The sequence below is a fragment of the Aedes aegypti genome, chromosome 3, assembly GCF_002204515.2.
Source record: "Aedes aegypti strain LVP_AGWG chromosome 3, AaegL5.0 Primary Assembly, whole genome shotgun sequence".
Taxonomy (NCBI): Eukaryota; Metazoa; Arthropoda; class Insecta; order Diptera; family Culicidae; genus Aedes; species Aedes aegypti.
Genome location: NC_035109.1, coordinates 236,539,537 through 236,560,768, shown reverse-complemented (window position 1 = coordinate 236,560,768; position 21,232 = coordinate 236,539,537). Strand labels below are relative to the sequence as shown.

General features: G+C 36.1%; 1 protein-coding gene across 2 annotated transcripts in view; it reads left to right on the top strand.

The window, feature by feature from the left end:
• Window positions 1–8,535: 8,535 nt before the first annotated feature.
• The window catches only part of LOC5577003 (somatostatin receptor type 2), a 234,684-nt gene continuing 221,987 nt past the window's right edge, over window positions 8,536–21,232 (top strand). For both annotated transcript variants that reach the window (XM_021849702.1, XM_021849701.1), the window contains exon 1: window positions 8,536–9,621. The gene's annotated coding sequence lies outside the window, so the exon portion shown is untranslated. The remainder of the gene's footprint in view (window positions 9,622–21,232) is intronic.

Genomic DNA, 21,232 nt, shown 5'->3' with positions numbered 1-21,232 from the left:
AAAGTATACAAACTTACTTTATCAATCCTACGTGTTTTGCAGACAAAATTCTACAAGTTGCGCCCTGAACCAACTCGATTTTTCACTTTTAAAACGTTTAATTCCCGGATTTACAAAACGACGAAAGTAAGATTTTCAACTTCCGCAACCTAACCACTACTTTCGCCGCCCCACTGTATGGAGAGACAAAGTGACTTGACCACGAATCAAAACAAAACACTACTTGAGTCGATTTTACACTGGTAGAAAAACGTCGCAAGTAACTGAATAAAACAGCTTATACGTTTGTCATAAAATTCTTGTGTGAAATAAAAGGAACTCCTTAGTTTTGTACACGTACACGTCGAAAAAATGTTAAAAAGGTGATTCATTTTAAAACAGTTTAAGAAGACAGGTTGTGATTCTTCTGAATTAATTATCTCAAAACCGTATGGAAGTTACTTATGTCGATTTGGAAAAGTAATCGAGAATTATAGCAGTTCACGAAGTCTGTTCCTCGCATATAAAGGCGGTATCTAATTGTAGGGTTGCTTGAAAAATGCCTATTTTCGTCTCATTTCCGCGATAATTTCATTCACTGCCTGATGTATTTTCGATATATCCTTGGAGAAACTCCTACAGAACGCGTTGGAGGAATTCCTAGAGAAATGTCTTGAATGATTCTTGGATAAATCTCTAGAGACATTTCTGGATGATGCATTTTTAGGAGAATACCCTTGGAAATCTTGTGAATAGTCCCCGAAATTATCTTCGGGAAATGAAGGAACTCTTTGAGAAACGTTTGGGACAATCCCGAAAAGAATCAATGAAGGAATCACTGGAGGAATTCAATTCGAGAAAAAATTGAGAAACTTGGGGAGGAATTTCTGGCGCAATCCCTCGAGAAATAAATTAATAAATTCCTGGAGGTTTTCCAGTACGCAGCAAAAACTGGGATGTTAATGTTAAAAAAAATGGTAAAACGTCGATGTATAAAATCCATACGTAAAAATGCTTCAGGTTGGTTTTCATCCATCGGCTCCCTATTCTTAGTACATTTGATTCACTTCGGCAGCCGGGATTTTTGCTAGTGAGCCCATATTTAGCAACAATGTGCGTCGTATTGAAGTGCATCTTATAGCTAAGTTTCTTATAATTCGGATGAAAAAAAAAAAAAAAAACATACCAAAGTGAATCATGGAGGTGCCCAATTAGCTCTGCACTAGACCTATTCATTTGTCTGGAAATTTCCCAGTCAACCAATACTTTGATTTTTTATGTCAAAATGAACTTCTGGTCAAAATTTCAGTCACTTTGGAGATAATTTAGGTGTGCTTCAAATCAATTATGTGTTTCTGAGCTAATTTCGAGCTTTAAAAATTCATAACTATCGAACGGAACACCAAAAATGATCTTCTTCAAATACTTCTACATAGTAGTTGATTCAATTCTACGAACTTTTGTCGAACACACTTTTATGAATGGGACAAGTTTTATCATAGTTTGGTTGAGATTTGTGCTTTAAGGTTCTTGAAAATCACTATTTTTAGGGAGTGTTCTCTCTGAAAAACACACCTGTATGAAAATTTCGGATTTTTAAATTCCAGAACCTGATAACTATACATATCTAAAATTTAATCCCGATTTAAATTACAATTTATCTTACGGAAATAAATTATAAAAAATAGAAAATTAAGAAGCACATTTATAAATCCGCTGTGGGTGAGCCAAGAGCATCACCGTGAGCTTTGGCGGGTGTAAAAAATGAACACGTTAGCACTGCTTATTCTCAGTCGATGATGATGATTGTTTTCAAATCGTTCTGAATCGTCAATGAAATGCGATCCAAACAATCATCACTCGAAAAGAAAAAGCAATGGACCAATGCACGAGTTCACTAATTTGACGTTTGAGCGGTGCCAAATTCACTGGTTTCCATGGTCACACAAATAACACGGCTGCGCAAAAAGGTCAGACAATGAACTCGTGCATCGGTCCACGCTTACTTGTTCAATTCATTAAGGGGACACGGGAGACCGTGTTATTTTCCCTATCTTTCGTCTCACTCTAACAGTAATCATCAAAACTTTGTGGAAGCAAATCTCGAGTTTTAGTGAACCGATGAAGCTGAAAATTTATCGGGTTGTGCACTACATATATAGAATCATAGTGATACATTTTCGCATCGATATATGGAGTGGTTCTTGGGATTTGCTTCTTGAAATGGATAGGGTGATTATGATGACGTCCCGTGCGGCCTTAATTGATTGGTACATGTGTCATGCGTGAATTAACTATCATCAGGTTGCGAAGCGGTGTTCGATCTTTGGGCATTTTTTGTAATTTATTGCCTAAAGCAACATGTAAGCTGTTAATGGTTAATGAATTCATAGATTTATTTTGTTCGATTCCTGTTGACCAGGTTCTGAAAAACTAATGTCAATGTGTGTTTTTTATACCATATATGTTCAGAAAACTGTGATTTTTGGGTACTGTGGAGAACAAATCATGATCAAACAATGTTTAAACCCAATGTAATCTTATTTGCGTGTTCGACAATAAGTTGCACAATCACTTCGATGATGCTGAACGCAATTTTTGATGTCTTTTTGTTTTATTATGCCGCAATTATTTTTGGCGTCTAATCTTCTATTGAATCATAAATTTTGCGTTCTTTTAAAAATAGGCTGTTCTTAATATTTAAACTGTTTTTCTTTTTATATTTTATTATTAAGTTAAGCTAAATGTTAACCATTTTTATATTTTGCTGTTTTATCAATTCTTGCAAGACGTGCTTTAAAACTTGCCAATGTTTTACTTTTTTTTGCAAACATATGATCTCTTTTCGAGATATGCTGGAAAAAATATTATTTTTGATGTACACTTCAAAAATTAAAATTTATATTGAATCGTTCAAAAGTTTTGCCACAATAATTACTTTCAAAAAATGTGTTGTTCATTTGAGTTATTTGTGAGAAGTCTTTTTTGTGTTAGAGTCTTAAACATTTTCAACGAAACATAATCTGCTCTTGTATATAGGCTATTTTTGCACTATGCTGCAATTATAGTTCTTGGGATAAGATTTTGCAAATAATTTTTCTCTTCTTTAACCAAGTAATTTTCCTCAAGTGTTACGTCCAAACTGGAACAGAGCTTGATCTGCTGCGAAATATTCTATTAGCGTTCCCATTATTAATAACTGCAAACTTTCTTTGCCAATTTACTATTTTCAAATATGTATATCGCAACAAGCTCAAAGATACTCTATTTTCTGGGATGTAGAGAAAATTATTATTCTGAAAACATCTTCCACCAGACCCGTCAGTAATGCTCTCTAATATCACTACAATTTTTGACATTCATAGCTTGCAATATCTCTGAACAATCAGCATGCTTATTAAGCTACGAAAAATTTTTGCTATGGGCTCGGTGATGTTGATCTCGGTGAAAACTTCGAAAATACCGATATCCATTCTTATTCAATCATTATGCCAAACGGCCATTATGCCAAACGACCATTATGCCAAACGGTCATTATGCCAAACGACCTTTATGCAAAACGACTTTATGCCAAACGGATTTATGCCAAACGACCTTATGCCAAACGACTTTATGCCAAACGGGGTACAATCGAACAGACTAGAATAGAAAAGAATTATAAAGAATTGAATAGAACACAGATATATAAAATAGATAGATGTGATGTTCGAGTGTTTCAATCAACTTTGATGCAGTCATTGATCAGCTATTTGTATTTGATTTGTATATATTTCAATTATACTTTGGCCTTTTTCTAATGTCAGTCCAGACAATATGTGTACGTGTAAATTTGAGTGTTAATTTTTGAATTTTCAAACAAAAATTTTTAATTTTCCATGCTAAAGCTGTTACGTGGAGGAGGGAGAGGCCTCAAATTGGAAAATTCTGCGTTACGTTTTGAATGAAATAAGAACAGCCGCAAAAGTGCAATGATTATGTACGCACCTAACCGTTGATTATAGATGGAATGGAATTTACCGTACAATATTCTTTCCATACACTTCAAAAAGGCGTATCTGCATATCCTGCCCAAAAGTTTATTAATAAATATGTATATGCTTTGGAAAATTTCCTAAAATCACTATCAGACGTTAGATGGGTAGATATAATTTTTCAGGCATTGGCTGATTAGTACCGTAATTTCGGGTGAAATTAATGATTTTTCACGGTTTTTCTTGTCTGTTTTTTATAATGTTGACAATGCCGAACAACTGAATGCAGGAAAACACGTACGAAGGTGAGCCTCATTGAGTCACGTACAGAAATTTTCTAACAAATGTCATTTTAGTGCTAAGTAATATCTCTAAAATAAAAAATCGGGGAATTTTATTTTGGGGTGAAATTTATCACTTATCAATGCGATTATTGTAAGTTTTCAAACCAACTCTACATAATAAATTTTGTATCCCTGAATCCAAATATACTTGCTAAATTCTTAACAATACAATATTTAAAGGAATAATGAATAGTCAAATTTCAAGAGTTACGAGGAAAACGCCTTAATGAATGCAACTTTCTAAAGAATTTCTTGATATCTGACAGTAAATCAATTATTTTTACCGAATGTGTAAATTGGTACGAGTTTTGGTTATGATAGCTGGATTTGGGATATATCTCGTATGTTATCTGAAAAATCTCGTTTTTTGTACACAGCATCAGGGCGTGGTTTTGGTGATGACCATTCGTGTGACACATTGATGGTTAAGGCTAAGTAGCCCGTCATTCGTTTCGGCAACAATGATGATTTTTCAGCTTGCTTTTCAAAGTGATATAACTTAGTCTTGATAGTTCATATTGACTTGAAAAAGTATCACTGTACGCGCTAACATGCATAAAGTATGCTGATACTTTTTCAGCTGTGTCAGTGCAAAACCAACTGATTTTCTTTGATTCGAAGTCGTGAGATAAATTAGCAACAATCATCAACGACGCGTACAAATTTCAATAACGGCCTACTTTGCTTTAATACATTTTTTTTGCATTCTTTTATTATGTAGGTAATAAATTTTCGAGCCCCTTCCCCCTCCGTAACGCTTTTTGTATGAAAAATTGCAAATTTTTGTATTAGCCGTAACGCTTGGGCCTACTCCCCCCTCCCCCTAGAGCATTACGTAATTTGTGGATGTCACCTAATTGCGAACTTTAAGTTCCGAAGCTCTGAAAAACCAGTGACACTGGTGACAAATAGTGCTACGTTTCCTTTGAAATTCTTTTCTTATTTATTGTTCTCACTTAATCCCATTGCGGTAATTTAGACACGGAGAACTAAAGTTACACAGTATACTGCGAAACATTTGATATTTAGTAACATTTTCGCATGCAATTTCTTAGCTTATCAAACGGTTCTGGTTAATTCATGTTCAAAATAAGAGGGCATTTCGAATGTAATACATTTCGTGTCTAATTTTGTTTCAGTGCAGTCACGGTTGAACTCCTTAGAAAAAGTAAGCGAAATATCAGATCGATGGAATCTTTCCCATGGTACATTTCCTTGCCGGACTGGCAAACGAGAACAGCAAACAGCTTAACATTGATAGAACTAAACCGGATGGAAAACAGAAAGTCCAGTATAGCGGTGGTAAAATGTTGCAAATTTATAGCCTTCATTATTTCTCTTGGGATTGAGTTGATCACACGGCGGAATAAATCCTTGGTGTGGGCCTTTTTTCGGTGGGAGTTTACGTTGGCGTGAACGGATCATCAACTTTCTAGGTGCGATATAAAATGGACTCGGATGTGGAAGTCGTAAGGAATACTGAAGTTCCGTCCAACTATGGAATAGTAGCAACATTTTCCCTGAGAAAACAAATACCTTGCTACAGGTTTACGAAGACGAGCGCGTCAGAGTAGACGTAAATTGAAAAGAAAGGAAAACGATTAAATCTCCAAGAAGCGAGTTGCATATAAAAGGCAATTGTCTGGAAATAAGTACAGATAGCGAAAGTTGAAATTAGTGCACTCAATCAAACGAATTGAATCCTAATTACGGTTCTACTAGTTTATTAGTTTGGAATATGGCGGCTGTATTCCATTTGTTATCCGCACGGTCTTAAGAATCTTTCCGAGGCGCTTTTTGCAATGATTAAAATTTTCATACAAAAAGCGCAGGTAGATAAAAATATACAGTGTCATAGACTATTACGGTCTTTACCTTTCCCTATTTATCGGGTTTGAACAGAGTTGCCCTGTTAACACCCCATCAAACGCTACAAAATAACAAATAAAATGATCTGAATTTTATTTTGCTTTTTATAAAAAAAATCATTATAAATATAAATAAAATATAAGATTATATTACAGGCAGTGTTTCGTGAAGCCCAAGTAAGCTGGTTCGTTTTTCAACGCAAAAGAAAGTTCTTTTTTTCCATCGCAGTAGGCAGCACGCGCGAACGGATGTGTTGAAAACTGATCTGTTATGTTTTTAATGTCTCCGCCAATTATTAGATTCGGCAGGTAAAACGACTAGTGTAGTTTTTGAAAAAAGTGTCTATAGCGTGCACTTGCGTTCTGCTGGGCAGTGCTTAGTTAAAGCTCAAGCAAAATTCATTAATTGACTCCAGACAGCTGATCGGGCTGAGGGCTTGATCGATTAGTGGTGAACAATCACTCGAGTTTTCAGCTCGAGCCGCTGTGTGGTTCTCTAGATTTGTGCTCTTGAAAGTTTAAGTTTTGGTTTCGTTTCATCATCACCAGTAAAATCATCTTTTTGTGCGTCGTCGCCTAATTTTTTTTTTGTCGTTTTAGTTTGCACGCGTTCAGCGTGCAATCGAGTTCAGGTTTTCGCGTCGCCGGTGTGGACACATTTTAATTTGACCCCCTCTAATCTGCACATCTTTCGAATTAAAAAGGGTTCAAACGTCACTTAGCTCATAGAACTAAGTAGAGCAAAATGGAACGCCGTGAAACGAAACGCAGAACCAAAATAAAACAACCAAATAGGCAATTTTTCCGCAAAAAGACGTAACCCATTTCGCATACAGACGTTCCACATAAGGGCGTTTGGAATATTGGACGTTTCACATAAAGCAGTTTCATATAAGAACAGGTACCATTTTAAGAAGGCATATAATTCTCATTCTGCCAAATGTCCTTTTTGCTAAACGTCCTTATACGGAACGTAACACCCCGGGAAAAGGAGGGTCCGAAAATAGTCCAAATTGTCTTACATAATCAATGAACAGCCACTAATATCGGAGATATGATGCTTGCGGATTAGTTATCCTGTACTGGGGGATCTTCCATTATAGTATTGTTCGTTTAGTTAAGGAATAGATTCTCGTGCACATTTTCAACGTGGAAAATGAATACTCACACGTCAGTTTATATGGCACTTTCATTCATGCGTTACATGTGCATTACTTGTTGGTTTTGTTAGCTACGACGCCACCCAATAACATGGTGGGAGAATATTTTGGTGTGACAAAATTATTTAGGTGTGACAAAATTATTTAGGTGTGAGTCTATTATAGGGCAAAATCCTCAATATTTAGTAAAACACTATTTTTACAGCAGTGCAGAGGTCTTATATTTTTGTCGCGCACTTTTCGAACCTCCTTATTTTCATACGTTCCTAATACTTCTTTATGCTTTCGTCGTATTCTTTTCTTCGTAAATCCCTAAAATTTAACAGCTTAATAATATTGCTAACGCAAAACCTTAATAGTAACAAATATGCTAAAACAGAAATTGTGCGAAAAAGAAAACGTTTAGTAAGGTGTTCTTAAGTTTTCGTCCGGCACTGTATATTGTAAAGGTTTGAAACTATTCTCATGTTATTATGTTCAGCTCCTCGAGTATCGTAATTTACGCACCGTCTACGTCGCCACGGTGATAGTAAGACGCCGCGCCGGTCGTCTGCTCGCTTTGTCGAAGACGGATAAACGACATCGCATGCACACATACAGCATCGTCGTCGGTCGTCCGGAACACTCATTTTCCGTAAACATTGGGACACTCTTGTCGTGAGTGGGGCGCTGTGAAGTTTCCACCTACCGTCTGCTAATGGAGAACCGCGTGGTGTGGAGCTCAGTTTGATGTCGGCCTATGGGTGGGAAGTCACTCAAACGGATGAACACGTCCCACCGGTGGCGCGCGCCAATCGTCTGAGATCCTTGTTCGTGTTCGGTTCGGCGAGCTCCAACACCCACTACTATACAGTCACTGCCAAAATATTGTGCCCATAGTTTTTCGTCAGAAACATGTTTTAATTGTTCTAGTCTTATGGAAAATAGTTTGAATAGATTTGTATTGTATAGCAAAAACTGAAAAGATGTAAATTGCAAAAAATGTTGTACGTAACTCGTTGCAAAACTCGTTTTTTTCAGCACTCGTCGTAATTATCCTACTCGGCAAGCAACATGTACCGTAAACTACTATTACAATATAATTTCCCGTTTAAACACACGATTTGCGTGATTACAAGCAAGTGGGCACTTTATTTTGGCGGTTACTGTACGGTCTCCATCGGCAGCTGCCAGCTGGTGGAGCAGCACGGTGATTTCTGTTTTCTCTGTTCCTCCGGCCATCGTTCCACAGCGACACGACACACGACACTCCGAGCATCCGACCGTTTGTGCCAGCCAGCCAGCCAGTCAGTCCCAACCCAACATTGTTGTTTACCATCCCGTAACATATTTCATGAACCGACAGTTATGATGTTACCGTTCGCGAAGCCGGTTCATAAACTCAAGTTCAGGGCATAAAATCTCATTAACGTGCCGTACTCGTTCGGTGACTGGTGTGCTTCCGTCCGATGCTGGATGGGTAAATCTGGATCAGATTCCGGATTAGGATCGGAACGCTTATTGGGACTTGGTGAAGTGATTTGCTAAAGTTTCTGGTTTCTTGGAAACGGTGAAGGTGGATTTGAAAGCGAGACGCATAATTCCACTGAAGCAGTTACCAGCTGTTTGAGGAAAAACCCGGAAAATGATGATGATACTTCTTCTTCCTCCGTCTCCGTAGTCATTTGTTCGTTTAGTACAAGAGCTGGAGTGAAGTAACGTGAATATTTGCATTTTGTCTTAGAAATTATTAAAAAAGTGTGACAGTGCAAAAATTGAAAGAAAATTGCCTTCATAAGCCGAGGATGAGTTTTCGCTAGGGACGACGGGGCAAAAATGAAAACTTAAAGTGGACGTATCGTTCTCTGTCCAGCCGCTTTCGGTTTCCGTTTCGTTTACCAAGGAGGAAAGAAAACACTTCTAAAACGATATAACTGCTGCGCCGTGAGCTGAATTACGAAACATGAGCAGTGTTGTTCTACCCTATGTACCATCATCTAACGAGAAGAGCGTATGAAAAAATGTTATCAGTTTTTCGGTGTAAACCAAACAAGTAACGTGGTTGCGAAAAAATAAAGAAAGCAAATTCAATCAAATAATCGTACACCAGAGCAAGATAGTGAGAGTGTCTCAGAAGAAGCGAAGAAAGTGATTACGGATTTGGCGCGCGTGTGGATATGCCAAGAAGCCCACGGTTTAGCTATCAGTGTGATCAGTGGATTATTTTCAGCTCCCAGAGTTAATCAGTGCCGACGCCTTTGCCGGAAACGAATTGCACCGGAAGCGAACGGAAATGTTGAATACATAAAACCCCTCCAAGGTAAAGTGTGATCCTAGGTGTGATCCGTGTATTTAATAAGCCTTTTTCCTATGTTCAAATTGAAACCGATAAAACCATATAATACCTAGTCGAACAAATATTTAACAGCTTTAATTTGGCGTAACATGACGTTGGTGACCTACTTTTGCGCATTTGTTGAATTATCTTTCTTTTATTAGAAAATTAAACCATTTCCCCTGAGGGGAAGGCTAAATATTTGAAAACGTCTGTTTATACTGTCGTGCGGTTAATGGCAAGAAAATCTACCCTGTTGCTTGCGCTGATTGTTGTTCGAGGATAGTGCTAGAGCAGTTTTATTGCCCAATTTAATGGATTTGCGAATATTGGCCGTTTGAAATGTTGTAGCTCCGTGGAACGAGATTGCTGCATTAGATGGTATAGGCTCGTATACGATATTGGCTAGCTTTACGAGCACTATTTCCTCGTGGAATCTGACGGCTGTGTCTCAATGGTTCTATTCGAATCGTCTTTTGAAGGCGTTTCGATTTATAAATTGGAAGGTATACTTGAAATACGAAAAAAGTGTGTACTTTTAGTCGAAGGACTATAACCATTTCGACTTTAGAAGGAAATATGATATGCAGAATGAAAACTTAATCGAATACAATGCGGAATATTCTATAACAGCTTATAAATCATGTTTCACCTCTGTCTCATTTCAAACCTTAAAAAAATCCTTATATAAAAGGTGTTCTGTGTTGGGCAACACTATCCTCCTAATTTGGTAAAACTAAATCAGTAACACTGTAACCTCATATTACGGGGGTTCGTAAAACGAAGTTTCGACTTTTAGAGTCTACTTGTAAAAAAAATGTTATTTCGAAAAATTTTGCTGTTAAAGTATCTTGATTTATTTGGTTCTTAATTAGACTTCCTTAGTGGTTAGAGTCTGCGGCTACAAAGCAAAGCCATGCTGAAGGTGTCTGGGTTTGATTCCCGATCCGTCCAGGATCTTATAGTAATGGAAATTTCCTTGACTTCCATGGGCATAGTTGCCACACGATATACGAATGCAAACATGGCAAGTTTGGCAACTAAAGCTCTTTGTTAATAACTGCGGAAGTGCTCATAACAGCACTGAGATGAGAAGCAGGGTCTGTCCCAGTGAGGACGTCATGCCAAGAAGAAGAAAAGTGCAAGGTCTTTCAAAAATTCTATGGAGCATAGATCTAAAGATCTACAAACGTAAGCAGTTGTATGTTGATGGTTTTTAAAAATTGCATAAATTCTTAACCCTTCATATAACCAAAAGGAGTAATGCATTGAATTGTACGGATGTTTATGTTTCTCCAAGGGCTCCATGGAATATAGGCCTAACGTAACCAACATGGGCGTAGCCATAGGGGGGCAGGATGAGGCCGTTGCCTCTTCCAATCAAAATTTACAGCTTTGAAATGAGGGATAAAATTTTGTTTTGAATTTTCTAAGATTGCAGCATTCAAATATAAAATTGCGTCATGATGTTACTCTTGGAGAATTCTGAGATTCATTGACATCGAAATAAAAATAATGTTTTCCTCGAAGCGCATTAAAAATAAGGTTTTCCTCGGGCGCGACTTGCTTTTTTAAAGTTCTCAAAACCAAAAATTCGTGTGCTCTTATGAAAAAATCCCATCAAAGTTTGAGATTTGGAGGTGGCGTAAGCGTCTTGAAGGTGAAATTTCAAGTTATTAAACTGGCCTTCTGTGATATCACCATAAATTATTTATTTTCTAATCAATTTTGAAACTTGCAGCACCATTATCTTCAAAATTAAATTTATAAACAATTTGTCGATCACCCAATTTGTCTAAAATCAAAACTAGTCTTAGTTAAAAAAATTTAAGTTTTCTCCAATTTTTTCCTCATTCTACAAAAAATCATCTTTGTTTGACCATAATTTCATATATAATCTTTCGATTTCAAATCTTTTTGCATGTTTTAGAAGAAAATTTAGTTGTATTCAAACTTTTATTATAACACAGTTATCTAAAAAACCGTTTCGACTTTGTTATTCAACAAAAACTACCCAAAACCATGATTTTATAATAAAAAAATCAAATTTCTTTGGATTATTTAAGTTTTTTCGCCGGAAAATGCATTTTTTTATGTTAAACTTACGTTTATAAAGCATCTTGTTTTAATTACAAGTTGATTAGTGCATATATTTTTTAACATGTTTAAAAATATGTTTGTTTAAACATGGTTGCAAAGTCAAATGAGAAAAAACAGTTTCAGCTTTAAACAATTAAATTAGCTTCAACAACATAGAGGAAGATTTGGAATCGGATGAGTATTCATGAAGCTCCGGTCAACAAAAGATAATTATTTAAGTAAAATGAGCAAAAAAATTGGAATAAACTACTTTCAACTTAAACTAGTTTTGATTTTACACAAATTTGATGTTATACAATGTTTTCACAAATTTAATTGTGATGGGAATGATGCTAAAAGGTGCTTCCTTAGCCGAGTGGTTAGAGTCCGCGGCTACAAAGCAAAGCCATGCTGAAGGTGTCTGGGTTCGATTCCCGGTCGGTCTAGGATCTTTTCGTAAAGGAAATTTCCTTGACTTCCCAGGGTATAGAGTAAGAAAGCTCTCAGGTAACACTTCAGTCGTTGGTCTGTTGTATTTTGTACAACAGTGGTGAGAAAACCTCGCTTATCGTACACAACATCAGCGTGGTGGTTCTGAAGGCGGCAAACCGCGTGACGACTGAAAGTAACTGTGGAAGTGCTTTTGTAACACTACGCTGGGACGTTAATGTCAAGAAGAAGAAGAAGAAGATGCTGTAAACATCAGTGGCGCTTAGATCGACTATGCAAATATGGGCAGTTTAATTATGTCTGCCCTGACCTATTTTTCCAGAACATTGTAATGAAATGGAACCTATGACTAACAAAAAACAAAAAAAAATCGTGCAGAAATAACCTTGAGAAATCTCCGAAGAAGTCTTCTAGAGAATTCTCCAGAAATTATACTTATTTTGCATCTGAATTTTTCAAAAGTTTTCTAGTCAATTTCACTTAACATTTTTACTAGGATTCTTGAAAATAATTCTTCTATAAACTGATCGGTGTTCAGACATACCGGACTAGTTGGTGTTTTGGCCTTGTAAAGATAAGTCAAGAACTCCGTTTATTTTTATCTTTTCAGCGATACTTTGATACAAATGTTTCTCCTAATAGATAGGTTCCAACAATACTGAAAATAAGGCACACATTTTCTTATTCAGAAGGCTTGAAATCAGTTTTCCTCAAATAATTGAAAAAAAAATTGGTCCAATCTGTCTGAACACCAACCAACTAAGGACAGACAACTCGAATTTAAGAAAGCTAATAATAATCTTATAGTACTTTTCATTCAAGGATAACTAATCAACTAGTTAAAGAATTTTGCAATAAATTCTAATATAATTTCGGAATTGTTTTAGAAATTCTATCAGCAATCCGTCCAAAAATGCGAGGAGTAATTTGTAGGAATCTTTGAAAAATTTCTCCATGGATACTTTCAAGTATTTCTCTAGGTAATAATTTCCCAAGAAATATCATTAGAATTTTTACTAGTTACATTGAGTATTAGTTTCGGAGATATTAACGCTATTCTTCTAAGATGTTTTTTTTCCGAAAATTATTAGGTATCACTTTTTCAACTCCAGTATTTTTCTCTGGCATTCTTTTCACGATTTTTCTGAAGGAATTTCTCTTGAATATATTTACAGTAGTATCTTTTCTAGAGAATTCAGGAGAAGAGTTCTTCACTTGTTATTATAGGAAATTATCTAAGGATTATACAGCGATTACTCTAAAAGTTTTTCAAAGAGGCTGTCTAACATTTTCTACTGAAATTATACTGAGGAATCCCTAAAAAGAGTCTCAAGAAATATTAATGAGATTTTAGAAATTTATTTTGTACTATATTATTTATGTTTTGATTAAAATATATTTTTTAAGATCCAGTACAGTTTGTTCAGATTTTTTTTTTCCTAGTATTATTCGAAGATTTTCATTTTGATTTCCTTTAGAATTTATATTTAAATTTAATCATAATTTGCTGCAAACACATATTCAAGAATTAATGCCGAGATTTTCCTAGGAGTTCATGTTATATATTTTCGACGATCCTATAATGAATACAACCATAAACTTTTCTTGAAATATATATGAATTAGACCCAGAGATAAAGATTTTTGGATTCCATAAAATGTGAGAAGAATGAGAAATCCATGGAGTAAAATATCGTGTGGATATCTCAAAGCAACGGTCATATGAATTTGGATTGTTATTCTAGCAAAAATCTTACATTGAAAAATTAACTCGTTAGTATTTGGTAAAGTGATGAATTCCGACTATAGCTCTTAACGAAATTTAAAAGTGGATTTTTTGACGAATACTCTGTATAATTGTTGGAAAATTACAAAACCAATCCTTGAAATCGTTTATGGGGGAATGTTTGCATGAAGTCCTGTGAAAAGGCAAGAAGTTATTCAATGAATTCGTATTTAGAATAGTCTCAAATTCCTTGGAGAAATTTTTGAAGGATACCTGCATAACTTCTGAAACTGTTACGGAATGATACTTTGGATGTATGTGGGATATCTCCTTAATAACTGCACTTCCCCCAAAGGATACGCGTTTATGGATGAGAACTTCGAATATCGAATACTTTTTAATGCGTCGGTTGAGTTTCACAGTTTATTCGCGTAATCTAAATCTAAATTCAACCGTTCTTTACAACTCTTGATTATAAAATGCGTTCATATGTTTTTTTTTTACATTCTTACTCGCAGAACGGTCCTGTGGGCGTACACCAAAGAGAAAGCGTGTAGCTATGTTTAGGGGTGTGCGAGAAATAATTCCAACATGTATTCCTCTAAAGCTTCATATGGTCTATTTAGGACCTTGTTCGCTTTAAATATTTCCTTTTTTTCAAACCTTACAAAACTCTCAACGAATCCTTGTCGAGAAATTTAATTAGGTTGCATGATGAGCTCCCCTTTACTCACTATAATTAAAAGGTAAGGGTTTACCAGGTATAACCAGTTAACCGCTCACAAAAAATGCACATGATTGTTATAAGTGTCTTAGTGTTGTAAAACTGGCGAAACACGGCTTTGAGGTCGCTCGTCCGCCCCTGATGGAAATTCTGGCTACGCCCATGGTAACCAGTGGTCCATTGAAAGTTTTTTCCTTCTGACACAGACCCTTTGCCATTCACATAAGTAAAACAAATATTGTTTTGATTTATACCGATGTTCTTGATCCTATAAGGACTCCATGGAGTACAGACTTTGAGATATACGTATATAAGCAGTTGTGTAATGATTGATTTCAATTACATGAATTCAACAATGAAATTTGTTAAAGTTTCTAGAGAATTGTTAATTTTAAAGTTCGTTCACAAAGAAATGTTTACATCAAGATTACTATCGATGTATGTTTCATATATACTCCAGTCGGCTTGTAAACAATCAAATGTTGTGCTGGTAGAATTGCGAATCACTTCATGGGAAATTTGAAATGTAACAGGGACATGATCAGAATCAAAATCAGGGTGCGTAACAAGTTGGCTACAAAGGTGACTAGAGTCGGTTAAGACCAAATCAATTGTAGATGGATTTCTAGAAGAGGAAAAACAAGTAGAGCTAGTTTTCAATTGAGAAATATCCTGAAGAGCACTCATCAAATAAAATTCTGCGTTAGGAATTACTTTGAGAATTATTCCATGACCGATGTTTGGCATTAAAGTCATCAATGACAAAAAAATTTGACTTATTGCGAGTCAATTTTCGCAAATCAGTTTGGAGCAATTTAACTTGTTGCCCACAACATTGACAAGGCAAATAGGCAGCTATGAAAGTATATTTACCAAGCTGTGTTTCAACAGAAACACCTAAAGTTTCAAAACTTAAGTTTCAAATGACGAAAATAGTTGATGTTTGATGAAAAAAATTAGTTTGTGAATGAGCATGATTATAATCCACCTGATGGGTATGATTCCTAATCAAGCGATCGTTAACTGAAAAATGAGCATTGTTCGATACTCTACCAGGGGATTTCCGGAAACGACCGTTATCGTAACGGACATTACCGTTCATTTGCCAGGCACGATGACTCTCCTACGCGAAGGGCAAGTCCAAAAGTTTGACTTATGATGGCCCTTGCAATTTGCGCATTCAAGCTTAGTGGTATTATCCTTCACTGGACAGACGTCCTTAGCGTGAGAAGAACCTCCGCAAATCATGCATTTGGCATCCATGTCCCCCAAATTTCGAACAACTGATCACGATAGGCGGCATTCTTTGCTCCCTCACTTGAATCAAAGAGCCAGGGCTAGAGACTGCATCGATTTGATGTTCGAAAAGTTTGTCTGAAGCACTGAAAAGTTCTGTCATATTGCTTTGGTAGTTATGAAAACTTCCGAGAGCAGAAAGAATTTGTGTACGCACAGCACGAGGGTACGATGCGCACTGACATTAGACTGTATTAATCTGACCATCAAATGTCTGTATCTATTGCTCTTTGTTTCCTGGTTACTATAGCATAGGGACAATTATGTATATTTACCCCTTTTCTCTGCATTAAAATTTGACATGAATTTATTAAACGCTAAGGCTCTGATTGTGTGCAAAACTTTGCATAGTTTAATCGTCAATAGATGTCAATAGATTTTAGATCAATCCTGAATCACATATTTGAAAACCATTTCATACTACTACTACTAAGAGTCCTAGCTTTCCTTCGTATAACTACATACGTACAGCTCGAAAAAGCTCCCCTGTCACCGATAAACTAAAGCAAACGGCGAACCCAAGTCACCGTACCACATGTATTTCGCAATATAGGTCACACAGACTTTGCTGAATAAAGATAACGGGTAATAAGTACGCAGAGCCAGGAATTGACGAGGAACGCAATCAGCTAGCGCTGCACAGTTGGTGCGATGGATAGTGAAATGACATCAAGATTATGATGAGTTATTTTTGATAAGGTAGGCTACTAATATTATTGTATTCCAACATTATCAGAACTATACAATTGAAAAATAAAACATATGACTAAAAAAAATTACTAAATATAAATAATATTTATATTTAGTAAATAATAAATAAACTAATAAATAAATACTGGCCTCGAGCTGTTTAGTGGAATACCTATAAATAAATAAAAAGCCAAATTTTGTACTATACTATTCAATTCTGCTAGAGTTTGTATCCTTAGACAGATACGCGTATTTCAACATCAATTGTAAGGCCATCTTCAGTATTGTGTACTAGAACACGTGTCTAAATAAAGGTTTTCATTTTAAAAAATAGCTACAACGCTGCTGACGATGTAATGAGCTTGAGCATTACTGTTTAGATAAGCAGTTATGGTAATGCTCAGTAGGTTAACTCCTATTAAACCTTAGGCTTGACGCTGAAGAAGGACAGCTGGCTATCTCGGAGAAATCTAATTCATCTTATACTTCCAGTGAAAAAAAAACTTGAACATTGATGTGTCGCTTGATAAGGATAGCAATCATCGGATTGATGTAATTTTCAGGGTTCCTGAATCGGCTCCAGAAGAAGTCCAGAAGAAGTACTTGTAAATGATCCTATGTTGCAAGAAATTACTAAATTTGCATAATATCATACTCCCAGTGAAAAAACTTGAAGATTGATGTGTAATGGGTCACTGAATCGCCTCCAGAATATCCCGGAGCACTTGTAATTGACCCTATGTTACAAGAAATTACTCAATTTGCATCATATTATACTCCTGGAGAAAAAATATGAATATTGTTGTGTCGTATAAGATATGGTTTGCAATCATCGGATTGATGTCCGTTTTCAGGGTTCTGGAATTGGCTCTAGGATATTCCGGAAGTACTTGTAGATGGCCCTATGTTGCATACAATTACCCAATATGCATTTTACTAAACTTCTGTTGAAAAATCTTGATGATTGATGTGTCACATGATATGGTTTGTGCTGTTCCAGGGGATCCGCAACTGGCTAGAATGGTTCCAAATAAGTTGATGATTTATGGTTCAGTTATAAACATTGTAGTTTTATTTGAACCCTGCGAAATAATTATGGAAATGTCTTAAATGGTTCCTATTAGTAGCGTATTGATTGAAATTGTCCAGACGATTTGAATCCCAGACACCGGCCTTGAATTATTCAAAAAATATTATTTCTAAAACTTTGGTTAATGTAGAATGAGTAGAAGACACTATAACAATAGATCCAATAATATTATAGATTGCTTTAAAGACTGCACTCCTTATAAGTGCGGAATCGAAAATAAAATTACGGGATTACGTTGGATCAGCTTGGTGTCTTCGTCGTACTTTTTCGTCAACTCATGCTGAATAAGTGCGGTGAAGGCACCACACCGATCCGATTTTGATTCGCAATCTCGCACTTGTAACCGCAATTACAATGTGCGCAATACGCTGTATAACATAGTCCATGAACATCGGTACCGTGTGGGACCAAAATCCGTACTCTTGATTGAATTTTCATTATTTTAATATTAAAATGAATAAATATATGGTTTTGAGATTGCACATATTATTCTAATAAGTTATATGTTATTGTTCATGCTAAGTAGGCCATGATTTGAAAATTTTAAAAATCAAAATTTGTTCGCTTGTCATTGCGACAATTGCTTTGTGTGTCTTCACAGTGATTTGCTTAGAAGAGGGAACATAGTGTGCAACATATTAATAGTGGAATTTGCACTTTTTTCGAACCAACTGTTGATCATGATGTGTCCGAATAGTGAGTATTTGTAATTCCGATTAATTAAATGAAGATCATTTCTGTACTGCGTAATTAATCAGTACACTCAGGAGTTCCAACAATTTTCACAACGGATTATAAAATCGGAATTGTGAACTAGAACCTTGAAATGACCGCAGGATTGGTATTGGGTGGAAAGCAGGTATTTTAAATTTGTGAATTCTGGTGACACCGGCACATATGAGCATTAACACAAAGGTAATGTCTTACTTTATTACTTAGCCTGGCAAAAAAACATAGAAAATAATACAACACAATACAAGACATTCAAATTGATTTTACCTAGCCTTGTGAATATATCTCATATGTGTAGGTTTATGGGGATTTTTGTATAAATAAATTGACTATTCAATAATAAAAGAAAACCAATTAAAACAAATTCAATAATTAACAGAAACCAATTAAATGAAACCTGACAATTCAATCATTCTCTAGTATATTGCAAACATAGCAAAGCATTAGAAACGCCAGGAGCAAAAAGAAGAAGATAACAATGCCATCTTTAGCATTTATGTTTTGAATTTTGTATAACGTTAGAGAAAAAAGTCTAATAGATTGCACATTTCGATTCCAAACATTTTTAACAGAGGTTTTAATTTGGTTCCCAATGAACCACGTATCGTACAAGAATGTGCATCCAAAATCACATATTCATGCGTCCAAAGTCAGAATTGCACAAGATGCCATATTAAGCGTTATCAATGTCATACGATTCATAAACGACAATCTGTGTTGACAACAAAACATGTCGTAAATGGATCAATGCACGCGTTCATTCTTTGACGTTTTAGCGGTGCCGTGTTATTTATGGGACCATGGCAACCCGTGAATTCGGCACCGCTCAAACGTCAAATTAGTGAACTCGTGCATCGGTCCATAGTGCAACTATTTTATAAATAGAGCAGATTCATGTGACTCGTCTGTATTCATTGTCGATCAAAGCAAGCATGCATATTTCAGATGTCACCCGTCGACTCCCATTGACCTAGGACAGGACGTGACAGCTCAACTAAGACTGCCCTGTTGTTTTTTCCGTCGATAACCTTGACGATACAAAAGCCAGTGTTACCAGTATTCTTTATATGCAAATCTATCAAGGCTCAGAATTTGATTGTTACTTGCGCGCTTTATTCATTTAGCGCAATAGAGGATGCTATATTTTCAAACAATTAGGTTGAAATTTAAAATCGGTGATGTTTTTAGAGAAAATTGATGCAATTTCCACTATTTTGGTCTCAATTAGGTATTTTATATTTATTTTAGCATTGTAAGAGTACATGCTTTGAACTTAACATCGATTATAAATAGATTTGAAACGAAAAGATTTCACGAAAAAATTCCAAACTTTTGATGAAAACTCAAATTTATGAACTGACAACACGGTCGAGCTAGCAACAAAGTGCCCTGTTGCAATCCAACTTAACGATGTGAAAGTAGGCCTTTGCCAAAACGACCAATAAGAAGTGGTCTTTTATGACAGGTAATTGGTTTCATTTTTGTACTTTGACCTGACACGTCTTGTCTTAGCCATTGACCGATGCACGAGTTCACGAATTTGGGTGGTGCCAAATTCACTGGTCTCCATGGTAACATTAATAACACGGCACCGCTCAAACGTCAAATAGTGAACTTGTGCATCGGTCCATAGTAATCCAGTCACATAGAGTGACAACTGTCGAAAAACTCGAGTGACAGAGCTGAGCCGAGCGAATTTTTCGGTCGACAGTGACTCCAGTCGAGTCATTTTGATCGACTCAACTTATAAAATAGACCCCTTAGAATCACGTTATGTTATATTAAATGACAGATCATATACCAATCCAGAAAGCATCGTATGAAATCGCAATAACTTAGCAAAATTGCCACCCAAACTTTGTCTATCTGCTGACGATGGGCCTCAAAGAACAACAAAGTATGTGTCGCTGTACATGAAACATGTATTAACATTGGCAAATAATCACTCGCCAGACAAGTATCCCTTGGTGGTACAGTGGTAAGGTGCCCGATTCCTGATCCAGAGGTCTCGTGTTTGAGACTCGCAGGAAACTTTTTTTTTATATTCATCCAAATTTTGTGGCATCGTATATCTGATCGCAGAAAGTCAGAAAAAGTCGTGCCAAGTACGCATATAGCCTCCACTTTGGTAGGTATATATCCTTTTCGTGCATTCTATACGATTGAATTGATTCATATAGAATGATGTATTACAAAAGTTATACCAACCAAAATGTTTACTGGGTTTAGTGCTTATACATACGGATTTCGGTTCCACACGGCGGTACATGAAGAATTTCCGTTGAGCTAACATACGTCCACATAATTTTCATATCGATTAAAGCTGGAGTGAACGCATTGTGATTGTTATAAGGAACCGCGTTAAAAGCGAAAACTTATCCAAACAGACTTATGTAAGAAAAGTTAACAAACTTACTTTGCAATCTTACGTGTTTCGCAGACGAAATCCTGCATGTTCCGCTTCAAACCAACTCGTTTTTTCACTTCTAGAACGCTCAATTTCAGGATTTACAAAACGACGAAAGTAAGTTATATAACTTTCGCAACCTAACCATTACTTTCGCCACTCCTTTGTATGGAGAGACAAGTTGACTTAACCACGACTCAAAACAAAACACTACTTCACTGGTACAAAAACGTCGTAAGTAACTGAATGAAACGGCTTATCATTTTGTCATACAGTTTTTGTGGGAAACGATAGGAACTACCGCGAGCTGATTGCATGCAAAATTTATGCGATGAATACGGTTAATAAAAATGTTAAAAACGGGATTAATTTTATAACAGTTTTAGAGGACAGGTTGTGATTC